This window comes from Ursus arctos, unplaced genomic scaffold, assembly GCF_023065955.2.
Source record: "Ursus arctos isolate Adak ecotype North America unplaced genomic scaffold, UrsArc2.0 scaffold_31, whole genome shotgun sequence".
In the NCBI taxonomy this organism is placed as follows: Eukaryota; Metazoa; Chordata; class Mammalia; order Carnivora; family Ursidae; genus Ursus; species Ursus arctos.
This window is the reverse complement of record NW_026622997.1, coordinates 11,571,202-11,591,446: the sequence shown is the minus strand read 5'-3', so window position 1 is coordinate 11,591,446 and position 20,245 is coordinate 11,571,202. Positions and strand designations below refer to the sequence as shown.

Genomic DNA, 20,245 nt, shown 5'->3' with positions numbered 1-20,245 from the left:
CAAGTCCCGCATGGGGCTCCCTGCTCGGCAGGGAGTCGGCTTCTCCCTCTGACCCTCCCCCATCTCATGCTCTCTCTCTCTCAAATAAATAAATAAAATCTTAAAAAAAAGAAAAAAGGTCTTGGTGCCAAGACCTACATAATTGATTTACTTTCTTATTACACGCACCCTCTAAATCTTATTACTAATCATTTCCCCTATTTGTCTTGGCTACTAGGAAGCTCAGAGCCAGCTGGGAAGCCCACGTTCTGGAGTTCACAACACAACTAGTACATTTCTACTTCAGCTTTGATTCCCTTACTTATTTTAAATACTGTTGTCCTATGTATATTTCTATAATCCCTTTTGAGGACAGAGCAGGGCATACAAGAATAAGTAAATAGGGTGTAATCTACTTCAAGCCAAGAGAAGGGGCCAAAGGCAGTCATGGGAAGTAGGGAACCTTGAGCTCTTGTTTTCCTATGGCCCATAGTATTATGTACATTTCCAAAACCATAGGAGCTGTTACTTAATGTTACAAACTTTTCATTACCATTCGCCTAAACCATTTTGAGGGGGTTCATTTGCAGAAGCTGTCCTAGAATTAATGACAGGAAGAAGCAGGAACATATCAGGTCAGTTTCATGTATATCATCTTTTCTCTCCACAAATACCTATGAAATGCTATTAACAGTTGAGAAAATTGAGGCTCAAAAAGGTGAAATAATTTGCCTAAAGTTACATGAATAGAATCGACGAAGCCAGATGATGAAACCAGGTCTGTGGTATTCAAAAGCTCTGGGGGTATGTTCTTTTTGTGAAAATTCAGGGAGTTATACGTTTATGATGTGTACCCTTTTCTGTGTGCATGTTATACTTCAGCAGAATGTTAACAAGACAAGAAAAAGGCCATGGGGCTCTTCCACCTGTCAGTGGAAGTCGACGTGACAAAATTCGTATGGAGAAGAGCAGGAGGCAGTCATGAGTTTGAGGCACGGGCTAGGATGTTACTGCTTTACCTATTCCACACCGACGGCATTATTTTAAATGAATGAAACAGTACATTTAACAAATGTATGCTTTATTAGGTCTCCTCCAACCATGGGCCATTCTCCAAGGTCAATGTGTCAGAGGGATGGTCTAAATGACAACCCACGCAAGTGTGTCTGAGGCCGGGACAGTAAGGCAGGAAGCCTAAAATAGATGAAAAAGTCATGATGGTGACAACAATATGTACCTCTTCTTTGGTTCTCTTTTTGATAGGCTTTCTTCTTCTCCATTGAAAACATGCACAAACACAGAAAATCCATAAGTGGGTTTTCCACTTTGCTGGATATTAAGGTCTCCAGCAGGCCTGATAGTATTTTAGAAGAGTCCTCCTATCATCTAGCATTGTGTATTTAGAAATGTAAGATAACTTTATCACTAGCCTAAATAATATATAATAAGGATAGTAAATCTACCTTTAAAAAGAAAGCCCTGGGGCACCTGAATGGCTCAGTTGGTTAAGCGTCAGACTCTTAGTTTAAGCTCAGGTCATGACCTCAGGGTCATGCGATCGAGCCCCACATCGGGCTCCCCGCATCAGGTTTCCCGCTCAACATGGAGTCTGCTTGAGATTCATTCTCCCTCTCCCTCTGGCTCTCCCTCTGCTCACATGTTCTCTCTCTCTAATAAATAAATAAATAAATAAATAAATAAATAAATAAATAAATAAAAACTTAAAAAAAAAAAAGAAAAAGAAAAAGAAGGAGCACCTAGGCAGCTCAGTAGGTTGAACGTCTGACTCCTGATTTCAGCTCAGGCCTTGATTTCAAGATTGTGAGTTCAAGTCCCACTTTGGGCTGTACTCTGGGCGTGGAGCCTACTTAAAAGAAAGGGGGAAAAAAAGCCATACCATATGAATCATTTTGAGGTTAAAATCCTTATGGCTTATCATGTCATGATTCAGCTTGATCAGGGCAGTGCCAGCATAAAACCTACCCAGATGAAAAGGGTAGAAGGAAGGGACTGTGCTGGGTGTCAGGAACCGGGTTCTGGTCTTGCCACTCACCAGTCACATTAAACAAGTCACTGAAAATGTAGGTTTCTCCTTCCCTTTTCGGTAAGATGGAGCAATGGAGCTGGATGATTTCTAATGTTTCTTCACCACCATACACTCTACAATTCTGAAGTGGCTCAGAAATAAGTATACTGAACTCCCACCTGCATATGGCACATTAACAGACATTCGCCATCCTCTCATGAACACTACAGAGCCATCAGGGCATGGAAGGCCACCCCACTTCTGCATGGCAGTAAGCAAATGGAGTGCTTATGGGCAAAGTTACGATGGGCCTTTAAAACACGGTCTGGGCTTCCTCCAGTCCCTAGACATCTGTCAGTCTTGTTCTGGGCCATGAACCTGGCCATGATAATAGCTCTGAAGGATTCTTACCTGACTCAAAGGCCTGGCAAAGACAACAGAACCAGGGGACGAAATGGGGAGGTTAAGCAAATGATGAATGACATTAGAAGCCATTGAAAAGATCTCTTTAAACCCCCCAGTGATCTTAGTGACTGGGCTATCTGGATCATTATCAGATGGATAGCATCTCTAGAAAACAGAAAAATGCTATTTGATTATATAGTTAAAAGCAGAAAATCCAGTGGCTCAAAACAAGGCTCTGGAGAGAGGCAGACATTATCTTCATTATCACAACCAGGTCAGAGAGCCTGTATGACCACAGGCAAGTTTCCTTGGGTCTCTAAGTTTTAGTTTCCTCTTCAATCGATTATTAATAGAAGTTAAAGAGGGCTCTTGTGAGGAATACATGGGAGAATACACCCAAACCAGTTGGCATAGAGTCTGCTGCAAGGGGAGAGCTCAATAGTTCCTCCACCCCACCCCAAATCCTCCTATCTCCCAACGGGCATCTGCTAAGAAGTCAATAGTCTGTCTGATATACTGGTTTCCTGTACATGCCTTCCTTTTGTAGAATCTCTACCCCAAGCTCTGGGGATGCTAAATGCCCCAGTAAGGACTTGCTAAAGGAACGAATAACTTACAAGGCCCCTAACACGATACCAAGACACAATTATGATCCATTTCTGCTGGAGACCAATTCATTTTGTAATTAACAAAAGTCAGGATTTTGTTTTTAGGATCCACAAAGACAAGGACCATTCTGCGTCAGCTGTTTGACTTTGGGTAAGTTATTTAACCTCTGAGTGCCTCAGTTTCCTCTTCTATAAAACGGGGCTAATAATAATAGGCTACTCACAGCATCGGACATGAAGTGCCCAACACATGCTACTTACTAGGTGTTAGCTACATTATATCAAACCTCCTGTGAATTTTTCCATCAAGTGTTGTGTGAGCAATGAAAACGAAAGCCTACCTATTACCAGGTCCTATGTGACTGTCAGTATCACCAGGGTATCTTTGAAAATATTCAAATCCCTGCCTCCTCTTCCCCGCCCCTTGTCTTATTCCCTTGGTGTAGGTCAGGCCCAGGAGTCTGAATTTTCAATGAAGCCCCTGAGGGAATCCCAGCAGATGGTCACTGAACTGGCAAATACTGGCTGGAACATGCAGAAGAAACCAGATCAAATGTTGGGTGATTCCCCTCTCCCTCCAAGAGACGGATTTATGGTTTGGGTAAAAACCATTAAGAATACATTGGTTTTTTCATTGGTTTCACTTTGAGTTTCTGCCTCCTGTGATACAAAATGAAATCATAGGGAGGCTCGCGGCATGGGTCCTCACCTCCCACATAAGGTGGAGGACCACATGACCAGAAAGCTTAGAACTGAAACACAAGTCAAGGGGAATATATATATATATATATATATATACACACACACATACACACACACATACATATATACTTATGTATGTATATGTATATATGTATGTGTATATATGTAATGTGTGTATATATATGTATGTGTATATATACAGATATCTATATATACACACGTATATATATATATACTTACATATACACATACATATACAGATATATCTATATGTATATATATACACACACACACACATATACTTATGTATGTATATGTATATATGTATGTGTATATATGTAATGTGTGTATATATATGTATGTGTATATATACAGATATCTATATATACACACGTATATATATATACTTATATATACACATACATATACAGATATATCTATATGTATATATATACACACACATACATATATATAGGTTCCCGTATTTGCTTCCTTTCTTGCTTTTTTAAAAAACCTGTAACTCCATGGAGACATGTGTGACACATGTGACGAATGGTAAAGAGACAATGTCAGTTATCGCCCAGACGAAGCTTACTGAACACTGGATTCAAGTCCATGTATGAAGTTGTGACTCTAATCTCATCTTTATAGCACTGAATTTAGGGAGAAATAAGAGCACTAGAAATAAAACATAATGAGGTCTCAAGCACACCATGGGTGGTCTATAAGAAAGGATTGGAATATAATGATCTCATAAATTTAAAAGAAACAGTGAACAGAAAGCAGCCTAAAGTACAGTATAAAACGAACCAGACTGCCAAAACTCTCACACAGGTTTCAACAACAGAAATCAATGGGATACAACCGTTTAAAATTATGCACAATGGATAAGACGTTCAATCCCATGAGACTAGAGCAATAATTGTGATGGGCAATCACCCAGTTGGAAGCATCCGTATTTCCTGCCTGCTCTTAGCAGTATCTTACGCAGCACAAGCACTTAATAAGCATTAATCAAAGATGATCATACTCAGCTCATAAAAGATATTAAATAAAAACAATAATATTGTACACCCTCCAAAAAGCTTTAAAAAATACCGTTTATCACAGCACCAAAGATTTTAGGGTTCCTAGGAATATATATCATCTACATTTCTATATGTATATGTAGCAATATGTTCGATATATATGTCCTTTTATAAAGAAAATTACAAAACTTTCTTGGGACATGAAAAGGATATGAATAAACATAGAGAAGTCAGTGTCTATGCACTTATATAATGCTTATTATGTGGTTTACACATATTATATGCAACACATTTAATCATTTAATCCTCTTGATTATCCATAAGGTAGGTACTCTTCTCATCCCTATTAGCAAATAAGGAAATGGAGGTACATCGAGGTTAAATACATTGTCCAGGGTGATGTGGCCAATGAAGAGCAGAGCCATGACCTGAACCCCAGGAAGGTGGGCACCATCCCCTCAAAGACTCGGCACCCTGCCTTCAATGTGGTAGACTCCCCACTGTAGACACGTCACTTCTCCCCAAACTGGTCTACAGATTCCGTGCAGGCCTAACAAAAACTCCAATAGGTCCTGTTAGGGAATTTGTGCTGCCTCTAACATTTACCTAAAGGGCAGCAAGCCAAGAACACCAAGACACGCTCAAAGACGGAGGCAGAAGAACATACCCTCCCCAACATCCTGACTCACTCCAGGCTGTGATAATGAGGACAGTGCAGGGTTGCATCAAGCATTGACAGAGGCCAATGGAATAGAATGGGGACACAGAAACTGATTATGGGGGCGCCTGGGGGGGCTTAGTCAGTTAAGCATCTGCCTTCAGCTCAGGTCGTGATCCCAGGGTCCTGAGATAGAGCCCCATATTGGGCTCCTTGCTCGGCAGGGAGCAGGGAACCTGCTTCTCCCTCTGCTCGCCGCTCCCCCTGCTTGTGCTCTCTCTCTGTTAAATAAATAAAAAATCTAAAAATAATTAATATAAAAAAAGGAGAAACCGATTACAAAGGTCTACTGCACAAACAGCCACTTGACATATGACACAGGCAGTATAAGTCATGGTTGGGCAACCAAATTTTCATTTAGACAAAAAATGAAAATAGACCCCTACCTTACAACATTCTCAAAACCAGTTTCAGATAAATAAAATACAATAAAATCACATGTGAAAGGCAAAACTGCAAAGAATGAAAGAGAATATCTTCATGAACTGAAGATAGGGAAGAATTTCTTAAACAAGATACAGAAGTATCGACCGCAAAGAAATCAGTTGATAAATCCAACAATACTGAAATTAAAGAGCTTGCGTGCCTCCAAAGGCATCATAAACAGAGGAAAAAGGAAAGTCACAAAGTGGTCAGATATTTGCAACACATGTAAGCGACAAAATATTCCTATCAGAATACAAAGGAGTCCTACAAATCGGCAACAAATCAGTAAGAAAAAGACAATCCATAGAAAAATGGGCAAACACTTGAGAAAAAACGGTATCCAAATGGCCAATGGACCTTACGAATCAGGGAAAAGCAAATTAAAACCACAATGAGACCTCATTTTATATTCACCAGATTGGCAAAAATTAGAAAGTCCAGTGATACCAAGTTTTGGGGAAGATGTAGAACGGTAAGAACTCTCATTCACTGTTACAGGAGTCCAAACTGGAACAAACACTTTGGAAAACAGTTTGGAATTAGAGCAGAAAGTTAAAAATACAAACACCCTACAATCCAGCAATCCAGCAATCCAGCAATCCACCTCTCCTCTGCACCCCAGAAAAACTTTTGCACAACTGGATTAGGATGTTCTCGACAGCCTTTTTCATAAGACTCAAAAGCTGGAAGCAGTTCACATGTCCATCAACAGTGAAGTAGAGAAATGCATGGTCATGGTACATAGGAATGCCAAACAATGAAAATGAACGAACCACAGATACACATCAACATGGCTAAGTTGTGCAAGCATATTGTTAGTAAACTGAACAAGTAAAAAGTAATGTATGCCACACACTTGCAAAACTAAGTGATGGCATTTAAGGAGACCTACATAATTGTAAACTTCCCGCAGAGGGAAGAGGAAGGTGGTTTTGAAGTGGATTTTATTTTTTAAGACTTATTTATTTGAGAGAGAGAGCGCGCACGTGCACATGGGGTGAGGAGGGGCAGAAGGAGATGGGGAGAGAATCTCAAGCAGACTCCCTGCTGAGTGCGGAGCCCAACTGGGGGCCATCTCCGGACCCTGAGATCATGACCTGAGCCAAAATCAAGAGTTGGATGCTTAAGTGACTGAGCCACCCAGGCGCCCTTTGAAGTAGATTTCTAAGGCAATGTTCCATTTCTTAATCTAGATGGCGGTTACGTATGCCACGTGTTCATTATTCTTTAAACCACATGTATCAATTCTCTACACTATTCTGCGTGTATACCATATTTCATAATTTCTGATTATCCTCTTAAGAAAGCGCAATTCACCTTCCTTAATAGAAAAGAGGCTTGCTTTTCAAAAAGAAAAAGCACACCACATACTTTCAAACTAAAACATTCAAAGATAGGGGTGCCTGGGTGGCTCAGTCGTTAAGCATCTGCCTTCGGCTCAGGGCGTGATCCTGGCGTTATGGGATCGAGCCCCACATCAGGCTCCTCCACTGGGAGCCTGCTTCTTCCTCTCCCACTCCCCCTGCTTGTGTTCCATCTCTCTCTGGCTGTCTCTCTCTGTCAAATAAATAAATAAAATCTTAAAAAAAAAAAAACATTCAAAGATATGTTTCAGAAGATAATCCACTGAAGACAGCAAGAGTGTTCAGTTACATGGAACCCTAAATAAAAGTAACAACGAGCTCACCAAAATCTGATTTTACTACCATTTTTATACAAGTTAGAAGACGAAAGCCTGGTGATTCCCATGCATGTTGGCTTGCATTATCTGCTGGGGGAAGTGCCATAAAAATAATTGGAAAAGAGGTAAGAAATGCAGAGCAGAGCAAATCCTTGATGCTGTTTGAGTCACATTTTAAAGCCATGCTCCAAGACTGGTATATAGCAACACCATACTTTTTAACACTTCTTTTCTATTTCTTCATCTTTTGCCTTAAAACAGAATTAAGAGCCCTTACCCAAACCTAAGACTTTCCACTCTGACTGCAACGAAGTACAGAGCTATACAGAAAGTACGATATATTTCCCCGAATGTCTCAACTCACGCTCTGACAGCAAATGGATTTCTGCTCTGCCAGAGTTTTCTGAAAATGGCTCTGCATTTGTTTTTACTGGGAGGCCACTTAAATCTTACCCACTTGTTTAGCTGCAAGGATTGAAACAAAATGTTTGCTGGCAAAACAAACACTGGTTTTAAAATTCTCCACTTGGGCTGCTGGATAAAGCACTTGTTTACTGAAACAAATGTTTTATTTGGAAAACGCCTGCCAGTGTGGACACTTTCCAAAAAATACACCATGGTGTGCTAGGATGGTGAGGTCTCACCCTCGATAGAAGCTGGCATTTTAGGGTAACTTCACAAAGATTACCCTCAGAGAAGAGAACCACAATGGGAAAACCAATCTGTTAAAATAAATAAATAAATAACCCTTAAGGCCTAAAATGCTCGTGGGTCATTAAATAAGCTAGTTCAATCCCCTCAAAGCTAATCTCTTTATAATCAAGGTTTATGAATGAAATAATAATAATAAAATAATAATAATAATGGAGCCAAGCCTTCCCTTTAGATTTATTCTATGCCTTCAGACTCTCCTATGTGACCTGGCATGAAAAACCATTTCTATCTTTTAATAAGATACACTAGAATCCTGAAAAGCACTTGTAATGAGCACTGGGTGTTTACAATCACTAAACTGATTTAGTGATTGCAAACACAATATAATTTAGTGTGGAATCCTAAATTGTACACCTGCAACTAATACCACATTGTCTGCAAACTACCTGGAATTTAAATAAAAACTTAAAAAAAAAGAGAAAGAAACGCCATTATTAACCACAAATAGGATTGAGCATAAGGCATGTCTAACTTGAAACCCATCCAAGGAGATTTACTTTCTTCGGTAACAGGGGAACATCCTGAAGGATCACCTTGGGACCCTGTGGTTACTTTCATAAGAAGGCTCCAGTAAACACATTACCTTTGACCAATTAAGACTCTCACATCAATAGTTTCCTGCTAATGTCAGGCAATAAGAAATAAAACAGATGATTGTTATAAACTATAATCATGGTCTCCAAACTGTTTACGAGCACATCCCCCATCTTTAAAAAACATTTTGCATATATCCGAGTACAAAAAATCTTTTTTTGTATACCATCTACATACTATCAGACATTATAAAACATATACAAAAATGGACACTGCGAAGGACTTAACAGACAGTTCTCCAAAGACGTACAGATGACCGATGACCACACGAGAAGATGCTCCACATCATTAGTCATCAGGGAAATGAAAATCAAAGCCACAAGATACCACTTCACATCCTCTAGGATGGCTACAATAAGAAAAAAGGGGGGGCTGCAAAAACGTGTAGACTAGAACCGTCCTATGTTGTTCGTGGGAAAGTGAAATTGGTGCAGCCGCTGTGGAACAGTCTGGTGGTTCCTCAAACCATGTTAAGCTTGGAGTTACCACATGAGTAATTCTACTCCTAGGTATCTACCCAAAAGAACTGAAAACAGAGATTTGAACTGATACTTGTACACCCACGTTCAGAGCAGCATTATTCAAAATAGCCGAAGTGTGGAAACAACCCAGATGTCCATCAAGAGATGGATAGACAGAACGTGGTCCATGTAGACAATGGAATATTACTCAGCCATAAAAAGGAATGGATGAACTCTGAACACATAAGCCAGTATTAACATTATAAGCCAGACTACACACATTATAAGCCAGCTTACTCATTGCAAAGGGCCGAGGTACTATAAGCCTTATCTGTGGGGGATGCGTTCCAAGAACCCCAGTGGGGTTTACTATGTTCTTCCTAGTCGTACATACGTATGATAAAGTTTAATTTATAAATTAGGCACAGCAAGAGAGTAACTATAATAAAAAAAACACAGAACCACTACAAGAATATTCTGTAATCAAAGTTACGTGAATGTGGTCTCTCTCCAAATATCTTACTGCGCTGTCCTCACCCTGCTCCCTCTTGGATTGGTATGAGCTGATAAAATGCCTCCGTGATGAGAGGAAGTGAGTGCATGACGCAGGCGCTGTGATGCAGCGGTTAGGCTGCTATTGACCTTCTGAGGATACGTCAGAAGGAGGATCATTCGCTTCTGGATCACAGTTTACCGCGGTTCACTGGAAGCACAGAAAGCGAAACCGTGGGTAAGGGGAGGACTACTGTATAGTGACACAAAATATCTACAATGGCCATAGAAGACAGAAAGTAGAGGGTGAAGAGGGGCTTGGGAAGTTACCGCCTAATAAGTATGGGGCTTCTCTTTGAGGTGATGAAAAATTTTGGAAATGGACAGTGGTGATGGTTGCATAACATGGTGAATGAATTCATGCCACTGACCTGTACGCTTAGAAAGGATTACAACAGCACATTTATGTGACATCTATTTTACTGCAACTTTAACGAACTGAAAAACAGAAGGCGAGCTAAAACTACAACAGAGGTTTGAATATTTTCTCCTCACATTGTAATGGTCACTCTGCACACAATGGGGCCTGGCGGCCAGTGGGGGAGGGGGCCTCCAAAGACAAACCAAGAGTTAGTGAATTGGATTGGATAGGGGGGTGGAGGAACTATTCGGAGGTAACAGGGTCTGAGTTTTGGTAATGACTACAACTCAGAAAGAATTTTATTTTTCATCCCCAAGGAAAGAGGACCCCTTTCTGCAACCTTTCCCTAGAACTGGATACAGATCATCTGCGAATTCTTGCCCTCCCTCACACCACAGACCCGGATATCTGAATCACCGCAAAAACACCAGGAAAACCCTCTTCGCTTCTACTACAAAGTATTCGTTAGAATGCCAGCTTACTCATTGCAAAGGGCCGAGGTACTGCCTTACAAACAGACCAGTTTGCTTTTTCAATTATTTTATGGTCTTAGGTAAGACCCAAGTCCAACCTAAAATATTCCTTTTCAAAGCTGTTTTCAAAGTCATTTTCATCACTTTTCCCCCCTCAGGCTCACGAGCATCAATCACGGGGAAAAGTGACAGGAAAGAGTAAAAAGATTAACAGCTCAACATCAAGAAGCAGCCATACTGCCTATGCGGAGAGTGTCGAATATGAGGCTGGCCGAGGACCAAGGTAATCAAAAGTAAAACACACATGAGTTTGAGGGCCAGGCTGACATTTCAGGAGGCAGAAGGCTCTGTGAAACACAGAAATGACAAAGCAAAGGGTCGCGACTACTGAACAGGATCTTTCTGTACTAACACGAAGTGTAGAGATTTCCTGTGTTTATCATCACAGAATTTCACGGTAGAACGGGCTTGTATGGATTGTGGGATTGTTGGATCTTAAGAGCTGGAGTATTTTTCTAGTAAAATGTAAGAACTCAGCTTTAGAAGAAAAGTCAGGGGCACCTGGGTGACTTAGTCAGTTAAGCATCTGCCTTTGGCTCAGGTCATGATCCCAGGGTCCTGGGATTAAGTCGGAGTCAAACCCCACTTGGGCTCTCTGCTCAGCAGGGAGTCTGCTTCTCCCTCTCTCTCTGCCCCCACCCATGCTTGCTCGCGCTCTCTCTCTCTCACATAAAATATTTTTTAAAAAAAGAAAAAAGAAAAGTCAAAATTGAAATACACGAGACTCCCAGGGACCACCTGGACTTGCATTTTCTATAGATTTGCGATGCAGCGATGTGATCAGCCACTTTCTTTTGGCAATTAGTTGAAACCCATGACTACACTGTGCTGGGAAGGGCAAACATCTTCTAAAACTGCAATATGAAATAGTTGATTCAAATTTCTATATAAAGTCAGCTTCTAAACAGAATTCAGTAAATTATACTGGGTGCATGTGTGTGTGGGGGTGTGTGTGTGTGCGGGTGCGTGCACTTGTGCACAGGCTTGTGAATATGCAGGTATTCCAAATTCTCGGTGAAATTCTAAACTGCCTATACCTGGTATTGCTATAAATGGAAACCCTTCCATCGGTAATTAAGCTCCTACCATGAAATCTTGGCTTTTAAATGATGAAACCTCCAAACTAAGAGAAATATACATAGCATAAATATTCTAATTTAAAAGCATTCAGTTTTACGGAAACACTAATTCAAAAAGATATATGCACCCCTATGTTTGTTAATTTATTTTTAAAGATTTTATTTATTCATTTAGAGAGAGAGAGAGTGCACAAGTGGGGGACGGGGACAGAGGAAGACAGAGAATTCCAAGGAGACTCCATGATAAGCATGGAGGCCGAGGAGGGGCTCGATCCCAGGATCCCAAAATCACCACCTGAGCCTCAATCAACGCTTAGCGGGACTGAGCCACCAGGTCCCCCTCACCCCTGTGTTATTTGCAGCATTACTTACTTACAACAGCCAAGTTATGGAAGCAACCTAAGTGTCCACTGATAGATGACTGGATAAAGAAGATGTGGTAGCTTGCATTGGTGGCTCAGTGGTAGAATTCTCAAGAAGATGTTATATACGTACAATGGCATATTACTCAGCCATCAAACAGAACGAGCTCTTTCCATTTGCAACAACGTGGATGGACCTAGAGGGTACTATGCTAATGATACTATGAAATAAGTCAGACAGGGAAAGATAAATACCATTTGATTTTACTTCGATGTGAAACAAAACAAACGAGCAAACAAACAGAAACAGAATAATGAATACAGAGAACAAACTGATGGTTGCCAGAGGGGAGAGGGGGGAGGGGGGACCGAAACAGGTGGAGGGGATTAAGAGGTACACAAACTTCCAGTCACAAAAAACAAAACAAAAAAAGTCATGGGGATAAAGAGCACAGAATAAGGAACGCAGTCAATAATACTGTAATAATGAAAATAACAATAATAATATTGTAATAATGTTGCATGGTGACAATTACACTTACCACAGTGAGCATAGTATGACGTATAAAATTGTCTAATCGCTATGGTGGATACCTGAAACAAATATAATACTGTCTGTCAACTATATTTCAATTCTCTAAAAATGTTTTTTAAAAAGGCGTTCACTTTTAGTTTCAACGCTGATATTGTTTCAAAACTCTTTTCTAAGGGCCTTCTCACATGATAGATTTAAAAAAAGTTGCCAAACTGGTTTTAACACATCTTCTCAGGACTGATAAGCAGAAGTTGACTAAAGCAGTCTCCAATAAGATAAACTCAGAAGATTCTATAAGTTTTCTCAAATTGGGCAGCACTTTTTAAATGGGTTGATCAATAAGCTATACCTTTCCAAAGCCACGAGAGATCAGCGAAGGCATCTCTCCTTCGGTAGAACATAAACACCCTGCTTCTCTGTAACTGCAGCTGACCTCCTGTCGGAATGACTAGCTCCAAACCTGTTCTGTGGGTATTATGAATGACTGAGTGCAAACAGTAAAGGGTTGTGAAAATAAATTTTCTAATGTTGAAAAAAAAAAAAGTGAACTGTAGTAGATTTCGGTTGACCAAGAACTCTGACAAACAGCAACAATGCCTCCAATCTTTCTTGTGACTCTTACTCAACTCTTTAACCTTAAAAATTGTTTCATTTCGTGACGTGATCCTTTACATGATAATGAATTCACAGGTTCCTGCTCCCTTCGGATTTTTTGGGTGGTTGATACCCCTATTTTCATAAATCGTAAGATTTCATCAGAAAAAAAATTGGATAACAGCAGCAAATATGACCTACCCCTCCGCGTACCTTAAAAGAATATTTCTACAGAGTATACCAAAAACAAACTGGAAACTCTAAGCAAGTGTGTAAATTAAATTCTGTAAGTTCACATCTGACGGGGCACCTTCTCTCCTTCTACTCTTAGAGCTTCAGGAAAACTTTAAAATCAGTATCAAGGTGCTAGCAATATTTCTGGCATCGTAAAGAAATCTCAAGCATAAAATGGCCTTTTTCCTCCACACTAATTAACTTCGCAATTAGCTGCTGTGAAAAGCTGTCCCCAGGCAAGCCCAACCTACAAGGGCCTTCTCTCAGGAGAGCATCTGGATGCTTTAAGCCTCTGCTAATACCATTGTCTCTCATTCATAGTTTTGTGTGTAACCTGGGATTCATTTTCGGACATTTTTAGAAGAGTCGCTTATGTTGCAAATGAGTTTAAAAACCTAGATTCCAGGGGGGCGCCTGGGTGGCACAGCGGTTAATCGTCTGCCTTCAGCTCAGGGCGTGATCCCGGCGTTCTGGGATCAAGTCCCACATCAGGCTCTTCCGCTATGAGCCTGCTTCTTCCTCTCCCACTCCCCCTGCTTGTGTTCCCTCTCTCACTGGCTGTCTCTCTCTGTCGAATAAATAAATAAAATCTTTAAAAAAAAAATTAAAAAAAAAATTTAAAAAAAAATAAATAAAAACCTAGATTCCAGTGCACAGCGCTGTGAATGTACTTAACAGGACTGATGAGTACACTTAAAAAAGGGTGAAGATGGTAAATTTTATGTGATGTGTATTTCACCACAATTTCAAAAAAAAAAAAAAAACCCACACCTAGATTCTATCATCTTTTACTGTTCTTCAGTGGGGATTAAAAAAAAAAAAAAAAAGGCTCAACGACAAAAAACCACCCTTGGCTTCAACAGTTAGAGACTTAGAAAAATGGACAGTTGAAATTCTCTCTGGGAGGGGAGGGGGTGAGGACTCTGCCCCTCCAACTGGCCCCATCAATTTTAATCCTCAGTTTCTACCTGCTGGTCCACCAGGCATGTCATAACACCAGAAGGTGAATTTGTCTCTTGATAGCTTATAAACAAGAAAGGAAAAGGAAGGGGACACGATAATTTGTAGCCAGATAATAAATTCGTAGCATCACGGTTAATTGAAAGTTGGCTGTGACGGAATGTTTGCTACTGCTCGGTAGGACAGATGTTTGCTTTTCCAACGAGAAAGAAAGGAACAGATCCTTGGATAGACAGATATTCTTTGAAAAAGGGGTTAATAGTCATCTTTTAGAAAACGAACCCTAAATTTCTGACTACTCATTCCTAAACTGGAGGACCTGTGGGGTGTAGAGCTGACAGCTTCCCCCACCTTACCTCTGACTCTTCCCTTGAAAAGGATCAGCCAAATCGCCTCCCCCTAAGAAGACTGCCAAATACCACACCCTGGGTCTGCGTCTCCAAAGGTACAGGAAGTGGTCTGCCCAGGGCCCGGCTTATTGCATCATCTCCAACAGGCTTCGATGGACAGAAAGTGAGTCACTCAGCACATACACAGCACGTCAACCCAAATCCCCTTCCTACCTAGCAGGGCAGAGGACTTCTGACGCATCCATCCCTGCTTCCAACCAGTGCTAAATTTGGACAGCAGCAGGCCATCTGGATAAAAACAACTGCCAGCCCTGCCTATCAATGACTGTCCATTAGAAACAAAAGCAGGAGGACAGGCTGAAACGGACACATGCGAACGAAGAACTCTTGCTCTCCCAAGGGGAGACAGGAGGCTCGGGGGGAGGTCTCAGAACTGGTAGAGCAAACTGGCTAAGGCATTGGTTCCCCACAAGGAATCCCTACCAGAGTGGCCTGGAGAGCTTATTAAGAATACGGACTTGCCAGCCCAGGAGATTGTGATTCGGTGCCTACGGGGCGGGACCCCTTAATCTGATGAGCCCGGCTCAGGAGCCGTCGAGTGAAACCACTTGGGCTAGAACAGGGCTGGATCAGTAGATGGGCTCTAACTAGAGCCCAAGGAAGGATCACTTTGTTGTGGTTTATGAGGAAGGAGGAGAATTTTGAAAAATCATATATATGTGTTTATATGTTTTTTTATACACATAAAAATTCTAACTGTGAATGTTCCCTCACGCTGGTCCTTTTGCCACCAAGTTCAAACTGAGGAGTTCATTCCGCACCTCTGGCCAATAATCACCTACTTCTACGTGGATGACTCACATCTCCACCTCCAGCCAAGATTCATCCATTTTCCCCGAACTCAACTGCCAATCACAGCTTCGAATTCCATTTCTCAAATCAACTCTTCAATTTACCTTGAACACTGGCTTCCTGTTCCAATTTCTGCTCATAGTACCATCTTCTCACAGCTTCTAGATTTAAATTCTTATCCACTGCCCTCCACGTCCACGTACTATTAAATATTATCAATTTTCCCTTTATAGCAACTCAAAAAGCATTGCCTTCCAACCAATTTCCATCAATACTCTACTGGTCCAGCCCCCTTAGACCCCTACAATAGCCACTCATGGTCCCTAACCCCCACTCCAATCTAACCTTCCCCAAATGCAGTTGTCACCCTGCATTTCCCTTACTCAAAATCCTGTCATAATTTCCCATTACCTGCAGATAAAGGCCTTCCACCAACCTGGGCCAGGCATTCATGGTCCCTAACTGGTCTGTCCCTCACCTATCAGTCAAATGACAAATTTCACATTTGATCCATCTCCGGTAGCAAAGCTGATCTATTCAAATTCCCCGAATGTGCCCTGTGACTTCCTGCCTCTTGGCTTATCTCATTTCTACCACTTTTTCTTCCTAGCTATAAAAATCATCTACATCCTTGAAGGCCTAAGTTCAAGTGCTACCAACTCCCTCTGGAGAACTTTCTGATGGCTGCCACCTGACGGCTACCCCTCCCAGAACACACCCAGCACCCTGCAACATCTGAGCCCTTCCTAAGCAAGGGTGTGACCTCTCCCTTTCACTGTCCCTCACACCCTCTGCTCTCTGACCCCCTGGAAGCTCCTGGGGCCCTTTAAGACTGACCTCTCACTGATAGTCAATCATATACTGGCTGTCTGGGTTGCCAGACACCTGCCTAAAAGGATCAAACCTTCATTCTTAGAGAGAGAAGCAATTTACGTTCACTGCTAACATTTTGGAGAATAAATAAAAGAAAAAATGTTACTTGTTATTTATTTATTTAAAAAAATTTTTAAATTTATTTGACAGCGAGAGAGCACAAGTAAGGGAAGTGGCAGAGGGAGAGGGAGAAGCGGGCAACCATGGGATCATGACCTGAGCTGAACGCAGATGCTTAACCGACTGAGGCACCCCGAAAAAAAATGTTTAATCTCTCATTCCATTTCTCAGCTCCTAGTACCTTTCATCTATGAATCCATCATCTCTTCTTAGGCATATATGCACATATTTTTACTTAACTTCTGAACAGTTAAATTTCTTGTATTTGTCATACAGCTGTAGCCTCCAACTCAACCACAGATCTGACTCTTTAAGGAGCATGAATATGCTTCTGTGTAATCTCCACAGTGCTTCATACAGTTCTATACACAAAGTAGTGAAAATGTTTAAAGCATATGTTCATTCAAAAAAACATTTGGGGGGTGGCGGTGAGTACACAGTTACAAATGCATGGCCCCAAATAATCTCTGTGAGAAACTGCTACACATAGATGATTTCTTGAAAAGTGCCCCCAAATTTATGTAACAAATGTTCGAAATATACAAGGACAATTCACAACACTAAGGATCCTATTGTTAATCCTTCCTTAACAGATATTCACTCCTTCATTTAAATTGCTTTGTAAACCTGAGTTACAACTAAAATGAAGACCACCCTGCATATAAATGTTTCGTGAACTCAGATGAAATTTGGGGGTGGGGGGGATAGGGAAGTGTGCCACTTCATTTTTTGTTTGTATTTGTTTCAGATTGTATTTATTTACTTGACAGAGAGAGACAGAGATAGCGAGAGAATGAGCGGGGAGGAGAGGGAGAAGCAGACTCCCAGTGAGCAGGGAGCCCGATGCAGGGCTCGATGTCAGGACCCTGAGATCATGACCTGAGCCAAAATCAGAGGCTTAACCTACTGAACCATCCAGACGCCCCTGCCACTTCATTTTTTACTTAAATGTTCAATTCATTTCTATAGCAACAATCCTGGTTTGAAGCAAGGCTTTAAAGTCTAATAATCTCACACAGAAGGAAACCGTGCCCCTTAACAAAGTGACAAAAATCTAAGATCACGAAAGTGTTCATTTTTTTTTCAAGTTTCCAGAAAACTATTGTGTAATTCTGCCCTTTACACTCAGAGTGCAAGAGATTTTGATGTAAGGGGCTTGTCAGCTTCCAATGTAGTTGGTCTACAGTTTAGGCCAACACTGTAAGAAAGAATGAAGACTTTCACCAGGGGAACATGAGTTCCTCTATCCAGAAAGTAATGTAAAATGTCCAAGTCTCCCAACCCAAAGAAGACCAACTATTACTATTAATGATTATTATTCCCATTTTACTAGTGAGATAAATAACCTGGGGATGGTTAGATGTCCAGCAAGGTTTTCACTACAAAATAACCTCTTCTTTTACATATTTAGAATATGATTCAATTTACAAAAACTACCAGTTTTTGCTTTCTATGAATATACACTCTTTAATGCAGACTACAATCTAAATTTAGGTCCCTTCATCTTGGGTTGCCCTAGAAACAGAAATTTACATTAAATCCTAAGTCAGATTTTCAGGTGGCTCTTAAGGTCTCTTTAAAGGATAACACACCCCTGTTTTGCTTCTGAATAAAACTACAGCAACTGAACATTTTTTTCTGAGCTTGTGGCATTAAGGTTTTGGGGCCTTGCTCCTACAGCCCTGTCCCATCCTCTGACTAAGGTCCCCTGAACAAAACCAGAAGGAAAAATGGGACAAAACTCAGGAAGGGTGCTCACGGGGAGCTTTGAGCTGCCTAGTGCACGACGCTAACTTCTTTTTGCAGTCTCTTCTCTCATTATGATTTTTTTCCTTGACTCTGCCTGGGTCACCAGCATTCAAACCCAAAGCCCATCACTTTCAAATCTGGATCCCTCCCTCCCCTAATCACATGCTTGGGGTGTGAGGTGCCACTGGGCTCAGGAGGGAACCAGCTGGGCTGCTCTCACTGCTTCTGCTTTGAGAAGGGCTGGGTTTTTGGGGTTTTTCTTCTTCTTCTCCTTTTAATAAAGGCCTTTTCATGTTTGCTTCTCAAGCCTTCCCCAAATACAAAACTGTCACTGTCCTCTAGTCCTTCCAACTCTAGGGTATCAGCTTCAAACCTTTGTATCAACTAAGTCAGCGTCTGTTAAGAACTTCGGTAAATTTATGGCAGCCGGGGCCTGCATCTGGGAGACTCCAACTCTAACGCAAAGACGTCTAATTTATGGCCTCTGAAACAGTAAAAAACAAACACGAAGCAGGGCAAAAACCCACCGCGTCCCCAGCTTTCCTTTCACGCCTTGGTTCAGTAATAATAAAAGTTAATCCACCCCCTAGTGCCACCGCAGCCTCCTCGTCCTGGTAAGGCTCACCTAGAACATTCATTGCATCATTGCATCCAAGCAAAACTCGGTTACTGAGGCAACTAAGTTTTTCTTCCCAGAGGGTCACAGGGAAACACATCCCTCGGGATCCCCTGGTAACCGTCCACCGATAATGCTGGGGAACCACAACAGCAAAAGACTCGCTTTCCAAGGCTGGCGCTGGCCGCCTCTGCCGGCAACGCGGGAGGGGGGGCTCTGCGTGGGGGTGCGCAGCGTCCAGTTACATTCCTGACCCACTTTCGCATCCCTCCCTTCCCCTCCTGCTCCTCCTCCTCCTCCCCCCGCCCGCCGCCCGGGCAGGCCGCGAGGGTACCGGCGCTCCGCAGAGCCACCCTCGAGCCCTCCCTAAGCCGCCGCGGGCGGGGTGCACCCGGCGTCGGGCTTTGCGGGGGACCCGGAGGGAGCCCGCCCCCGCCCCCACCCCCGGCTTCCCCTGCGCGGCCCCTCCCTGGTCACATGGGCTCGCGAGCACCTGTTGGCGACCTCAGCCCCCAGCGGAGCCCCTCCCGCCGCCCAGGCAAAGCCCCCCTGCGGGAGGGGATGCGAACGCTGCCCGGTGCACGTTCCTCAAACCCCGCCGGGTTGGCGGGGGCCGGTGGGCGACGCCTGCCCGGCTTCTCAGCTTTGCAAAGTGCAAAAGCACCACGGCCGCGCGGCGACTGGGTGGAGGGGAGCCTACCCGCCCTCCTCCCTGCCCCCCCAACCCCCGGACGAGCGGGGAGGTGGGGTGCGCCCGCCCCCAGCCCGACTCCGCTGGAAACCTGGGCTCCTCGCGGGCGCCGGGAGGGGATGCTGCCGAGTCCGGGCCGGGGCCGCAGGGGCGAGGGCAGGTAGCGGGTGGTGACGGGTGGGTGTGTGTTCCGAGCCGCCGAGTCCAGGAAGGGGGCGGGAAGCTGCCGTCTCAGCTGCAACTTCTGAGCGTGCAAGGCAACTCAGCAACTTTGCCTGCGCCGCGCCCCTCCCCCGCGCCAACCGGCCGGGCCGGGGGCTGCGCTGCGCTCGGGGGCCCCGGCGCCTGGCCCGGTGGGGAACAGACCTGGAGTGCGGGCGAGTGCGGGGGTGGCGGGCCGGGCCCGCGGAAGTGGCACAGCTGCCCGGGGGGTAGGACTGGG

The 20,245-nt window shown here is 42.9% G+C and overlaps 1 protein-coding gene across 1 annotated transcript in view; it reads right to left on the bottom strand.

Moving 5' to 3' along the window:
• The window catches only part of RREB1 (ras responsive element binding protein 1), a 171,562-nt gene extending 151,451 nt beyond the window's left edge, over positions 1–20,111 (bottom strand). Inside the window, exon 1 of the mRNA XM_026511441.4 lies at positions 19,895–20,111. The gene's annotated coding sequence lies outside the window, so the exon portion shown is untranslated. The remainder of the gene's footprint in view (positions 1–19,894) is intronic.
• Between the last annotated feature and the right edge of the window lie 134 nt (positions 20,112–20,245).